The sequence below is a fragment of the Oreochromis aureus genome, linkage group 20 (assembly GCF_013358895.1).
Source record: "Oreochromis aureus strain Israel breed Guangdong linkage group 20, ZZ_aureus, whole genome shotgun sequence".
Taxonomy (NCBI): Eukaryota; Metazoa; Chordata; class Actinopteri; order Cichliformes; family Cichlidae; genus Oreochromis; species Oreochromis aureus.
This window is the reverse complement of record NC_052961.1, coordinates 26162985-26176698: the sequence shown is the minus strand read 5'-3', so window position 1 is coordinate 26176698 and position 13714 is coordinate 26162985. Positions and strand designations below refer to the sequence as shown.

Below are 13714 nucleotides of genomic sequence, written 5' to 3'. Positions count from 1 at the left end.
TCAAGGTGCTTTATATTGTACAGTAGAGTCTACAATAATACATACAGAGAAAAACCCAACAATCATATGACCCCCTATGAGCAAGCACTTTGGCGACAATGGGAAGGAAGGAAAAACTCCCTTTTAACAGGAAGAAACCTCCAGCAGAACCAGGCTCAGGGAGGGGCGGGGCCATCTGCTGTGATTGGTTGGGGTGAGAGAAGGAAGACAGGATAAAGACATGCTGTGGAAGAGAGACAGAGATTAGTAACAGATATGATTCGATGCAGAGAGGTCTATTAACACTGAGTGAGAAAGGTGACTCGAAAGGAAAAACTCAGTGCATCATGGGAATCTCCGGCAGCCTACGTCTAGTGCAGCATAACTAAGGGAGGATTCAGGGTCACCTGGTCCAGCCCTAACTATATGCTTTAGCAAAAAGGAAAGTTTTAAGCCTAATCTTGAAAGTAGAGATAGTGTCTGTCTCCTGAATCCAAACTGGAAGCTGGTTCCACAGAAGAGGGACCTGAAAACTGAAGGCTCTGCCTCCCATTCTACTTTTAAATACTCTAGGAACAGCAAGTAGGCCTGCAGTGTGAGAGCAAAGTGCTCTAATAGGGTGATATGGTACTACAAGGTCATTAAGATAAGATGGGGCCTGATTCTTTAAGACCTTGTATGTGAGGAGCAGGATTTTGAATTCTGGATTTAACAGGAAGCCAATGAAGGGAAGCCAAAACAGGAGAAATCTGCTCTCTCTTTCTAGTCCCTGTCAGTACTCTTGCTGCAGCATTTTGGATTAACTCAGAGGTTCCCAAAGTGTGGGGCCTGCCCCCTAGGGGGGGCGCAGAGCCATTACAGGGGGCGCGGTATGAAAAGAAAAACAAAAAAAGAATGCTTGGACACTGTGGACAGGTTTTTGACGGGGCTCCCACACAAACGCAAAGCAGGAGATGAAGCATCGCCAAATATGTTTCCAAACCAACTTCCTTCCAAGCCAAAGACTAGAAAATATGGTGAAGCATATCTTCCCTTTGGTTTCACCTGCACAAGTGCCAAGGTAGGTCTCCCCTGCAAAATTAGTTTCCCTGCGTCGGGAGCAGCGCTGGGCTCTTCAAATCACGGACAAACAGTATCCCACATTCTTGATTTTTAGTTCACAAACACTTGTTGCAATGACTAACTACTCCTGATATTTTGGACATGTTAGCTCTTTATGCAGTAAAGTTACAGTGGGATACAAATAATATCAGGCTGATCCTGCCACGATTTGTCCCCCGGTTCAAATCACGGACAAACAGTATCCCACAGTTGTTCATGCTTTTACACCCATTTTGCACAGAGAGGCATTTTTTGAAAAATGTATTGATGGCAATGTTGAATATTATTACACAGGAAAAAAAACAACTACACATAAAATAATCACACCGTGACGCCTCTGCCTTTCTAACTGCGTGTGTATATGTCAGCTTGTAAAACCTGCAGATAGTCAGATTAACAGTAACGGTAAAGGTCTCTATCTGCCATTCTGCAATTCATCTCATGTAAACAATAACGTGGCGCACAGCGTGACGTGAAAAAAGGCACATACCTTTGTCGTTGCGTGACGAACTCTGTATGCCTCGTCCACACATAAACGCAAAAAAAGGAGTTTTAAATAATCTCCGTTTTCGGTGAATCGCAACGCCGTTTATGTGTGAAGTGCCAGTTTTTAAGTCTTTATTAAAAACCTATTTTTATTCCTTGGCTTTTAACTCTGTGGGTAACTGATTTTTTCTTTTTATTTTTTATTCTTTTATTTTTTATTTATTTTATATTTTTTTTTATCACAATGTGCATATTAGTATTGTACAGCACTTTGGTCTACCAGGTGTGTTTTTAAAGTGCTATATAAATAAATGATGATGATGATGATGATGATGATAGGCCCAAACGCAACAGCTGCGTTTTCAAAAATACCCGTGTAGGTGTAGACGTAGCGTAAAAGAGTTAGTAGTATATTTTATTACCACCTGTAATTTATTGCCGTTTACTTGTATTTGCTTAATTGTTTACTAAATGTTTGAGGTGTGAAATAAACCGCAATGAACAAAATATGGGTGTGTGTGGTTGGAGGATGTGTTTGTAGGGGGGGGTTAGGCGGTGGTGGTGGTGGGGGGTGTTTAGGTGGTGGTGGATGGTTTGTGTGACTCCATGTAACAAAGTTTCTCACCAGACTCCTGTACTCCTCTTCCTGGTCATCCTAGATACACCCCATGATGGCTGTGTCGTCTGCAAACTTCTGAGATTCAGAGTTGTAGCAGACGTCAGAGGTGTACAGGGTGAAGAGAAGAGGGGACAGCACAGTTCCCTGTGGTGCTCCTGTGCTGCTGACCACAGTGTCAGACGTGACGTCCTTCAGCCTGACGTACTGTGGTCTGTCAGTGAGGTAGTTGGTTTTTAATAGTATTCATTTATTTCTCCTCTGACTTTGGCCTGGGTCTTGTGGTTCCAGTGAAAGGAAATCTTAATGCTCCAGGTTACCAAGACATTTTGGACCAGTCTGTGCTTAAAACATTGTGAGAACAGTTTAGGGAGGGTCTTTTTCCCTTCCAACACGACTGTGACCTAATGCACAAACATGGTCCATAAAGACATGATTGAATGTGTCTGGCATAGAAGCAGAGTGGCTTGCTTTGAGCCCTGATCTTAACTCCTAGAGCACCATTGTGATGAACCAGAATGAACCCTTCAGTTTCTTGCACCGTCACAATGAGGCTTTTTCCACCGAGTCTCTGAAAAACACTGGCAAAGGAGCTCCTCTGGGCTTTTACCACGTCCAGAATGTGAGTGCACACACACATCTGCACCTACACACACTAACTGTGCTTCAGTGATTTTATTCCAACTCAGTTTGTCAAAGCCTTTTTCTTTTTTTTATCTGTTGGAGCAGATTTCTGTCGAAGTTACAGAGTCTTTTATTGAGCACATCAAGAGCAAGCCCGTCGTGTTTGAAGTGTTCGGCCACTCCCAGCAGCATCCGCTGCACCTCTATGGCCAGGACATGAACAGGTTGGTGGGGGTCAAAGAGCAGATCCAGTCATGCAGTGATAATTCATATTTAATGCAGCAGATTTTGTTAGAAATGTGTAAACGATTGTATTCTAATCACATTGGCTAATTTTATATGCATATATAAATAAAAGGTATTTTTATTATGTCAACAGTCCTCCAACACCATCCAGGAAATACTATCCTATTCCCATGCCTCTGTCCAAACCAGGCAAGTGTTTCCGTGTCACTGAGCACGCCAACTTCCTGGCGTCCTCTGCTCTGGCCAGTCTGGAGGATGAGGCTGACCAGCTCTCTCACTTCCCCTTCCTCCCAGTGGCCAGTGACCCTGTGCTGTAGCAGGCAAATATAATTTCGGTCTATGTATTTATATATATATATATATATATATATATATATATATATATATATATATATATATATATATATATATATATATATATACACATATATAAATATATATATATGTACATACATACATACATATATATATATATATATATATATATATATATATATATATATATATATATATATATATATATATATATATATATATATATATATATATATATATATATATATATATATATATATATATAAAAACACTCAGAACTTCAGAGGCCATCCAGAATGATTGGAAACACTTGCAGGCATGCATGGGCGCTTATTCGGAAACCATCAGACATCTGAACAGGAAATTGTATTATGTTAATACCAGTTTATTAAATTAATTAGGCTTTACACATTCAGACGTTTTGCCGATAGATGATTAATTTTTCAAAATTGTGTTTTGGGGATTTTTTGTTTGTTTTTTCGCTGTAAATCAGGCTTTCTTCTTCTTTGTTTTTGCACAAAGTATGGTTTTAAAATAAAAAAAAAAGTACTAAATTATATTTTTGGATAACGCAACAGAGGGGAACAAAATGAACCGCCTATCACGCATCAAATAACATTTGACAGTTTAACTTTCATGCAGCTCTTGCGCCTCTGCTAACCTGCACTGGAGCCCACAACACTTTGGATGCTCGAGCACTTCCGGAACTTTCGTAATGGCTTTTTTTTTCCTGTGCAGAGCGCGTGCAGGGACCAACAGGACCGATCCTCCTCTTTCAGTAAGAAACCGATGAATGGGTGAAAGCGGCCAAGCCTGCCCTGCCTCTCATTACCACTTCCTAAATAAAAGCTTTTTTTTTTTTTTTTCTTGAAGGGACTCATCGCAGAGACGGGGACGGAAGGTGAGAGGCACACGCCGGCTTTAATGTCCGCTTTCGAATGTTTTCTTCCTGCTAAAAGCATTTCCCCTCTCCTGTTGGGCTATTTTGGAGCGTCAATTAGGCTCCAGACAATAGAGGAGCATGCTGCACTTGCACCCCCCACCCCTTCTTCGCTTCCTCCTCCTCCTGTCTGCATTGCTGTTGCAGCCCCCCCTTCTGTGTTATGAAACAAGCAAGCACGCTGCTTTCATTTTCGTGTTAATTTTTCTATAGCAGGACTTCGGAAGAAGTAGCCGGCACAGAGATGCAGTCAGTGGGACACATTAAATAAGAAGCGGTTAGGTGTTACTTAACAGTTAGGCTATGAAGGGAGAGCATAAGGAAAGTGACTTATGTAAAGACTTATGTAAAGTTGAGGCTTTCTGTTTATTTGGCTGGCGATTAGCACCATCAGCAGCTTCAGCTTTGGTAATCCCGGGATCTTTCACAGCCACTTTTTAAACTTCTCCCACTGCTTTTCTGTTCATTTGTCACACTTGTGCACAGCTTCTACCAAATGACATCACTCCAGGCAGTTTGTAGGACTTTGCACAGCTCCATCTAGAGACGCGAAAGGCTTCCTCAAATATGAACCAGTGAGCATCTGTAAGCACTGGAATATACCAGTTGTCTTAACACGGAAGTTGAAAGTGCATCTGCGCAGAAGTATGGCAATTTATTGAACTGTACCCACATACACCACTGTGCAAAAGTATAGAGGATTTTTAATTTTTTGTTTTCAGGGGGCCACACTTTCTAATTGTTCCTTGAGGAAATAGTTGTCCAGGCTTTCTGAAGGTCTCTCAAAGTTTTCTTGTACCTGACCAGAGGGATGCCATTTAACACCGGGCTATGAAGCATTAAAGCACAACAAAGGATACCTAGCTCACTGGAAGAACTTGTGTTGTGTCTATACATAACGGACAACTTAGCAATTTATTTTGTATTTTAAGGCACTTGGTTACAAGCAGCCTGCTACAAAAACTAGTTCCTTCCATTTCTTTGGTTCAATCTGTGGAAAATGCCAACAACAGCATGGTTTGATAGACATAAACATAGTATTTTTTTACAATAAGGTGATCCCCAAAAAGCAAGTAACTGAAAACGTAACATAGCATGAGGTACAGTGTCTTTAAAGAATCTGTGGAAACTAGACAAGTGGAGGACAAAAGAAGTGGCAGGCCTAAAAAACTATCTACAGCAGATAATCAGTGCCTAAAGGGCATTAAAAAAAAACTAAAAAAGAAAAATGCAAGACCTGGCGCATGACCTTAGACATGCATCTGGTCCTCTGTCGATCCAGCAACTGTTCACTGAAGCCTCATCAGAAATGGTGTCAGTGGAAGGTTGGCTGTCAAGAAGCCATTCTTAAAAGAAACTGGGAGAAAGGGCTGAGGAATACCAGATTACTCAAGAACTGAACTAGAAATTAACATCCTCAAGGGCTTTGTCGTGGTTTAGAGCTGAATTTCAGCCAGTGGTGTTGGAGATCTTGTTAGAATTATGAACACAGAAAAATACCATCAGATTTGGATCCACCGTGAAACACTATATGAAAATTGTCTGATTGTGCCACAGCTTAATTTTTTCAGCATGACCATTATCCCAAATATGCTGCCAATGCAGTAAAAGCATATCTGGACAAAACAAAAAACCAGAGAACACGTATCAGTCATGGATTGGCCTCCCCAGAGCCTGGACCTGAACATTATTGAAGCAGTGTGGGAACATATTTGACAGAGAACCGAAAAAAAGGGAGGCAACATCAAAAGAAGAGCTTTGAATGTCCTTCAAGAAGCCTGGAGAACTATTCCTGAAGACTACTTAAAGAAATGACAAGAAAGCTGCGAGAAGAAAGAGAGTTCAAGCTGTGTTAAAGAATAAAGGTGGTCATACCACGTTTCTACTTTAAAGCTCATTAGAAGTGCACAAACTCTGGTTTTGCAACCTGAGCTTATGAAAGCCTCTTTACTTTTAAAAAAGGAAAGAGACAATAAATTCTGTCAAGTTCCAGCTGAACAAAGGCAAAACTCTAGCATGTCTGTATAAATCTTAAACACTTCACTAACTGGCTGTCAAGTGTTGTGGTTTTTTGTGTGTTATTTTTTAGTGAAACTTAGTGTGCTGCTGGTGGAGATGAGTTTGAAATACCGTTTTGAAGGTTACATCGCGTCTTTTCTTACTTAAGACTGTCTGGAATGATTCAAACTCAAACTGTGATATGATCGGGGGTGGCAAACTCCCAGACTTGTCAAATCTGGCCGTGTGTGTGTTTGTCCAGTTTTGGCCTTTGTTTCCTCTATCTCTCTCTCTTGAACAAAATACTGTTTGCAGGCTTGCATACTTCAAACACAGGTCAGGATTAATTAATTACAATTTTAGGGGGTTTTGTTTAGATCCAGATTCTCAGTATAATTTTGAAAGGATGATCTGGGGACGCTCCTGTAGAGCTCTTTTCATCTCTCCAGTCACCCTTACATCACTCGGTCTGTTCCTGCTAATGAGCTCAGCAGGCAGCTTAGTACAAGAACACATCCCTAGAAACAGCGCAGGAGTGATGGGAGCAAGGTGGCTACCGCTGTCCTGCTTGACATTTATGTACGGTGATGGGGGTTGAGCACCAGATGAGATTTCATCTGCCTGACGATAAAAGGGGAAGAACTGCCCTGCACTAGCATGATAGCGCTGGTGGCGAAGTCGAAAATGCACTTTTAGTTCTCACTTACCAGATGTTTCGAAGCAGTTAGGGTGAGATGTGTTCATGTAGTTAAAAAATAAATAATAAAGAATGGAAGATATTTGTGCACTAAATGTACTATCTGCAGATGAATGTGCCAACAAGGGAATCGGGAAAGAATATCTGTCTTTGAGTTATAGAAGAGGGCATGTGTGTCATGCTCACCGCTTCCCATACTGAGTCCTAAACAGCGGGTGAGTGTTGTAAGTGTCTCTTTGACCTACGCTTCTTGTAAAGACGGGGGGACAAAAACCACAATGAGATAGAAAGTGATGGATGCCGGGCAGGGCGCTCTGACCTGTGTCAGATGCTAATTTTCAGAGTTGAGTGAAACATCACAGCAGGGAGTTTGGATTAACTAGAGATTTGGTTTTACTTTATCTCTCCTTGTGGCCAGAAAATGTAAATCAGCGGAGCAGAAATGGAAAGAGAACGAGTGAAAGAACGACGGAGCTGAGACTCTGAGCTCCGGCGCTTCTCATGTTTTAGGAAATTCGTAATACCAAGAGGAGTGGGGTGGATGAGCCAATGTGTCTCTGAGCTACTGTAATAGTTAACCTAACTAAATGTCATTTTTAAATCTTTAATAGAGGAATTGTCAGCAATTTCTCTTTTTTACTGTGACACATCATGATTGATGGAGGAAGTGTGAAATTTTGCAAAAGGCTCATTCTTCTTCTTGTGGCTAATTGAGTGTAAAGAACAGAGGGGCAGATGCAGAGAGGGGCTGCTGTCTAGCTTACAGCAGTGAACATGCTGAGTGTTACTTCTGTCTAAAACTGCATGCGGAAGAGTGGTTTGAAGTCTGTGACTGTTCTCTTTATGTTTGAGCCTAAAAACCTCAGCCAGGGAAGAGAAATGTGGAGACAGGGATGTAACTGATGGCAGCAGCAGAGTGGCTTCTCCCGAATGATGTCGCCCGTCAGAATAAAAAACCCTCAGCATCAGTGGAGTGTAAGAGTAGAGGAAGTCAAAACAGGAGGCAAAGTCTCTTGTTTTCAAGCTGTTGCAGCATCACCTGCTGTATGATCTGCGAGTCCTTGAGCTCCTGTACTGATCATATCATTGAAAGGATATTTATACTCAGTTCTTCACACTGGTTGTAATGGTTTTGAGGGCTCTGTGGTGTGACGAGCATATCGATGCAAAAGCGTGGCGAGTGGCAGCAGTTGTGATGTCACCATTCGTCAGGGTGACCATGCTATCTGCTACAACGATGGCACTTTGCACTTAAAACTTTGAGAGACTTTGTTATACCATCTTTATTTGTGTAACTCAGACTGCTGAAACATTATCTCCAGTATGTGCAGGAAATAGCAGCCAACAGCCAGTCAAAACCAGTCTCAAAACCAGCCCGTACGCCCAGAGTTGGTGTCAGAAGGCAGGACCCAAGTGGTGGAGATGATTGGGGCGCATTATGAGTGTCTGTCTGTATTTGTATGTGTTGTTATGATCGGATTGGTTTAATCAAGTTCACTTTGATCTGCCAGTGAACTAAAGCAATTTCAACATCTCTTCTATTAGGCTGTGGGACAGGAACATTTGAGGTTTAAATGTCTCCACTTTAAAGTTTCAGACTAATGTGCAGCAGTCACATTAGAAATAAATAGCTCTGAGAGGGCACTGCGATAAAATAAATATATTCACTCAAATTAAAATGTCAATTTTACTGCTCTGTGCAGTCGATCACCAGATTAAGGATTTTCCTCAATATTAATCTCTTGTATTTGCAACGGTGTTGGGCTTGACTGTTAAAATTTTTATGCTCTTTATAGATTTGTGTCACTGTTTTACTATGATCAGCTGATAATCTCTCCGATTGGAGCCGGTGGCACTCATAGGGATCATTTTGTGCAGGAGAAGAGTCATATGACGCTTGAAAGGGCGCCTTCATGTGGGCGCGCACAGAGCCTGAAGCGGAAAGTCCAGCTTAATAGAGAAAGCTGATAACCACCATCGTGATACCCGTTATTTCCAGCTGGAGTTTTGGGTTTTGTTGAGTCAGCTAATGCAGAGAAAGCCTGGCTGTGTTGAATTTCCTTCGTAGGATACCCTTCAGGCCTTTACACATTCAGTGGGGAATTAATTTGAAGCCCTGCCTTCATGTTCCTTATGAGTCTGATATTTCTCATTTTCAAAATTCGATGTCATGTTTTGATTTATTACACTGTGTCTTGTCTAACAGTATAATTGCAGCTGCGTGTGGGCTGTTAGCTGTAGCAAGGTAAACAGTTGAGCATAGGGGTTTGTCTCCTGACTGCTTTTTCCTTTAATGGAAAGTTACTACCGAGCCTGTCTTGTGGAAAAATCCTACACACCCCTGAGATGATCCCTTCAGGGCCTCATCCTACTAAACTTTTAATGATTGAACATCTTCTTTCTGAGCACCTGCTCAGTTGTAAGTTTTACTCCCAGAGTCAAGGGTTGTATTGATGACTGCAAGTCTGCTGTGATGTATCAGATTTTCAGTGCTAGATATCTGAGAGGATAGAGTCTGTTCAGATCTCTGAGTTTTCATCGGCCACTTTTTCCTTTCTTTTCAGCGACACACTGTGAACTCGTTGGAAGTGGTCTCAGTTTGTATCTCAGTGTTTGTAAACTACATTTAAATAATGTTGAAGCTATGCACTGCAGGATTTCTGTCACAGTTATTAGAGTTCATTCATTTATTTTGTGACTAATATTTTGTGACATTTTCAGATTACAAATTATTGTAATAATCCCTGAAAGGAAATTGTTTTGCAGCAGTTGCTCAAATGTCAAATTTCTTAAACTGTACAGGATGAAAAATCACAAATAGTTGCTTGGTTTGCAGAGGAAAAGCTGGAATAACTGAAACATTTTTAAATTATATTTGTCGTTGGGATCATGAACCCCAGCCACACAGGCCTGGAGAATGATCAGCGACCATCTCTGCATCCAGGGGTTGCTGGAAGTTAGTTGAAATGAGACATAAAGAGAATGCTGCTCCCAAAACCTCCTTGCAATTGCTTTGTTTGCTAGCAGTCACCCGTAGTTTGTGTGGAAGTCTCCGACTGGTCTGTACACTTTATCTCTCATGACCAGATGTTCACGAGTGGTCACTATAGGTCTGTGTGACTGCAGTCTATGGTGCTACAGTGACCCACAGGGGTTAAAAATTTACTCTCCGTTAAGTCTCTCCTTCACTAATCCATGAATTCTTGTACATATGCAAATATAAACTACATAGCTTACTAAAGCAAACAATCTTGAGATATGAGAATTTCAAACATTTTGGTCAGATGTGGTTCAGCTTAGGATCCGCAGTATTGCAGTGTCTATGACAGCCAACCCTCTTCAGTGTGTTTATTAGTACGGCTATACTTGTGCATCTTCCACTTAACCCAGTGGTAAAGGTTGAATTCGTTTGCAGGATGTTGAAGATTCCTAGAGACCCGATACATCTTCACTGCGTGGGTGTGTGGCAGTCCAGAGAACAGTGTTTGTTAGCATTGTTTTTATGTTTGATCTGTGACCTCTGATAAGCAAGCTCTCTCTTCTCTCCTCTCAGTTTTTTTCTTTGTGCATGTCTCTGCGTGTGCAGTGGTTATGATACCTGCCTGTGTAAATGCACCTGTTTATTGTTGACATTAGTCATTTGTTGTCCAGTATCCATAGCTACACCTGCTGCTTGTCTATCATCTTGTTTACTTTCTTCTCTGTGTTCGAGCTAAATTACAGCACTGTGTGTGTGTGCATAGCTAGATGCTTGGATTCCTGTTTGAACATGATTGTAGGTCAACATGTGGTTTGAGGGTTGCTTTTTGTAGCCAAGATTAGGAAACTGTCTTAAAATGTGAAACTTTCAAACACTGTGAATTGTAGGCCTACTGGAACAAAAGGAATACACAAACATACACTGACAAGCCTTTTATTAGATACACTTATTCAGCTACTTGTTAATAGAAGCAACTGAATAAGTGTGTCCATATGACAAGATCTCAGTCCGATAGAGCACCTTTGGGATGTAGTGGCGCGTTTCATCATGGATGTATAGTGACAAATCAACTGTGTGATGCTATCATGGACTGGCATGCATCTTTGAGAAATGTTCCAGGGTCTTGAATCTGAGTCATGAAGAATGAACACAGTTCTGAAGGCAAAAGGAGGTGCAACCCAGACTGTGTGATAATTTAGTACCAGCAGTTCTTATAAAAGAAAAAAGAAAGTAATAGTAACTATTGTCTGCTTCATGATTTAGCACTTTCTCTGCTAATTGTTTTTTTTTCCCCATTGGTTGTGTGTTGTTTGAATAACATAAGGTGGATGAGAAAATATGATTGGATTTCTTTTAATAAACATTTGTTGGCTTGCCAGCATGGCTTTAAAAGATTACGCCTTAAAGTTGCAGACAATATAAAAGATGGATGTAGCGACTGTGGCATAACCTGTTGGTTTCTGAAGACCTGCTTTCAAACGTCTTGCTGAGCGTTGCCACTGTTGTCATCTTGGTTGAAAAAAAAAAATGCATGTGACAAGGAAGGATTTAGGTATGAAACCGTAGACTCGTTGGCTAAAGAGTTGTCAATTACAAGTGGTTAACCAATGAGTGTGCAGTTTCTACCAAAGATAATCCACCATTTTGAATTTTGGACGTTGGCATTGGAGTGATGTCACTCCTGGGTTGACGATGTTCCTGTAGTAAAGTTCTACAGGATATCGACCCGCAGCAAGTGATAGGCGACCACCCTCACCCCGCAGCTGGTTGTGGTAGATGGTTGACTCTACCTAACAGCCTAGTTCTTCCTTTTAACAGGAAGAGGCGTCTTCCTGTTAAAAGGGAGTTTTTCCTTTCAATTGTCGCCAAGTGCTTGCACAGAGGGGGCTGTGTGTTTATCGGGGTTTTCTCTGTATTGCTGGAGGGTCCTTACTTTACAATATAACATGTCTTGTGGCAACTGTTGTTGTGATTTGGGGCTATATAAATAAAACTGAATTAGATATAATACAGGTCTTCAGGCCCTTCCACATTGGAGTGGTTTCTGTGACGCAGAGACTCTGATTGCTGTTAAGGTTCTGAGTCATCTTAACATCTTGATTGCTACAAACACATTTAAATGTGTTTCACACACATCGATAGAATCTTAGCTAAATATCATTACAGAAACTATTTCCAACCATACATGTTTTTTGCACAATGAAGAAAAAAGTGATTTTCTTCTTCATGTTGTCACCTTTTCCCTTTTCTGGACTTTGGTCTCCAGTTTTGTTTAGTTTTTTTCATGCTGAAGCTATCATGGTTTTTTCCAGCAGTTTTTGAGTTGCCTTGTGCTGAGTGCCTTATAGGTAGTACAGATAACCTAAACAGAAGAGACCCGTCCCTTCTAGTGTCCGCACATGAACCTTAAACAAACCCGGTGAACCCACTAAATCCTTCCTTATTGGCTGAAGCACAGCCAGCTATATCCAATTGGATATCATTGTGGCCTGCTGATATGTGATACCTCCCATGCTGCTCCTCAACCCTTTACCATTTTAAGTGCCTGGACCTCGGTCTTGAGAATATTGATTAAACTTGAAAATTTGTACATCATTTGCTGGTGACAATAGTATGGAAATAATTACAATATTTGTACTTAAATACTCTCCAGCATAAATGAAAAGATTTTCCATGCTCATTGTTTCAATTCTAAGAGCTCTTTAATGAAATATGTATGATCATATGTGGGTGTAGTCTGTTTTTTTTTTTTTCTTGTTTTCTTTGCTGCAATGCAAGAGATCAGGTGGGCAGGCATTAGATGTGAGTAACATTTGGGATTGGCCCAAAGGTTTAAAAATAGTCAGTGAAGCAAGCCTATGCAGATCAGCATTGTTCCATTGATTCAGGTCACTAATTTGTGAGTGTGACCTCGAAGCTAAAGAATTAAAATGAGGCTAATCCTGGACAAACTTGTACATGTTGTGGGTATTTATAGGCTCAAAGACAGAATTAGAAAAATGGTTGCTGTGTGTGCAGGTTCAGATTAAACCAAGCAGGGTCCACTTGTTAATGAAAAAATACTGTTCGTTTTTACTGACTGAAAACATTTCTTTTTATTAATAGTACCTGCATTAACACTATAATATGACATTTAGTGTGTACTGCATTGAATTTTGCAGTACTGTGCAAAAGTCTTAAGCCACTGTGTGCTATCATTTTTTTTCACCTGAAAATAGGAACTAGGTGGAGTGATTTATTGAACCATGTCCAAACAAAGGGCAAAAGCAGAGTTTTTACAGTTCTAATGAGCCTGGAGTTGATATTTGATATGACCGCCTTTGTTCTTCCACATAGTCTGAACACTCTTAAGCTTTCTTGTATTTTATTTAAGTATGTCCAGGAATAATTTTTCAGGCTTCTTGAAAGACATTCAAAGCTCTTCTTTGGATGTTGGCTTCCTTTTGTCCTGTTCTCTGGCAAGATGATCCCACACTGCTTCAATAATGTTGACGTCTGGATTCTGTGGAGGCCAATCCCTGACTGATGGTGTTCGACTGTGAGTTTTTCTATCCAGATATGCTTTTGCTGCTCTTACGTTCCAGATGGTATTGCATGGTGGATCAAAATCTGATGGTATTTTCTGTGTTCATAATTCTATCAGTTTTGACAAGATTTCTTGTCACTGACTGAAATGCAGCCCCAAACCATGACAGAGCCTCTGTTGATGGTTGTAGACACACTTTGTTGCAC

At 40.8% G+C, this 13714-nt stretch overlaps 1 protein-coding gene across 1 annotated transcript in view; it reads left to right on the top strand.

Annotated features, from left to right (window-relative positions):
- The first annotated feature begins 4118 nt into the window (after positions 1-4118).
- Positions 4119-13714, top strand: part of LOC116324696 (helicase ARIP4-like) — a 76576-nt gene continuing 66980 nt past the window's right edge. The window contains exon 1 of the mRNA XM_039604372.1: positions 4119-4268. The gene's annotated coding sequence lies outside the window, so the exon portion shown is untranslated. The remainder of the gene's footprint in view (positions 4269-13714) is intronic.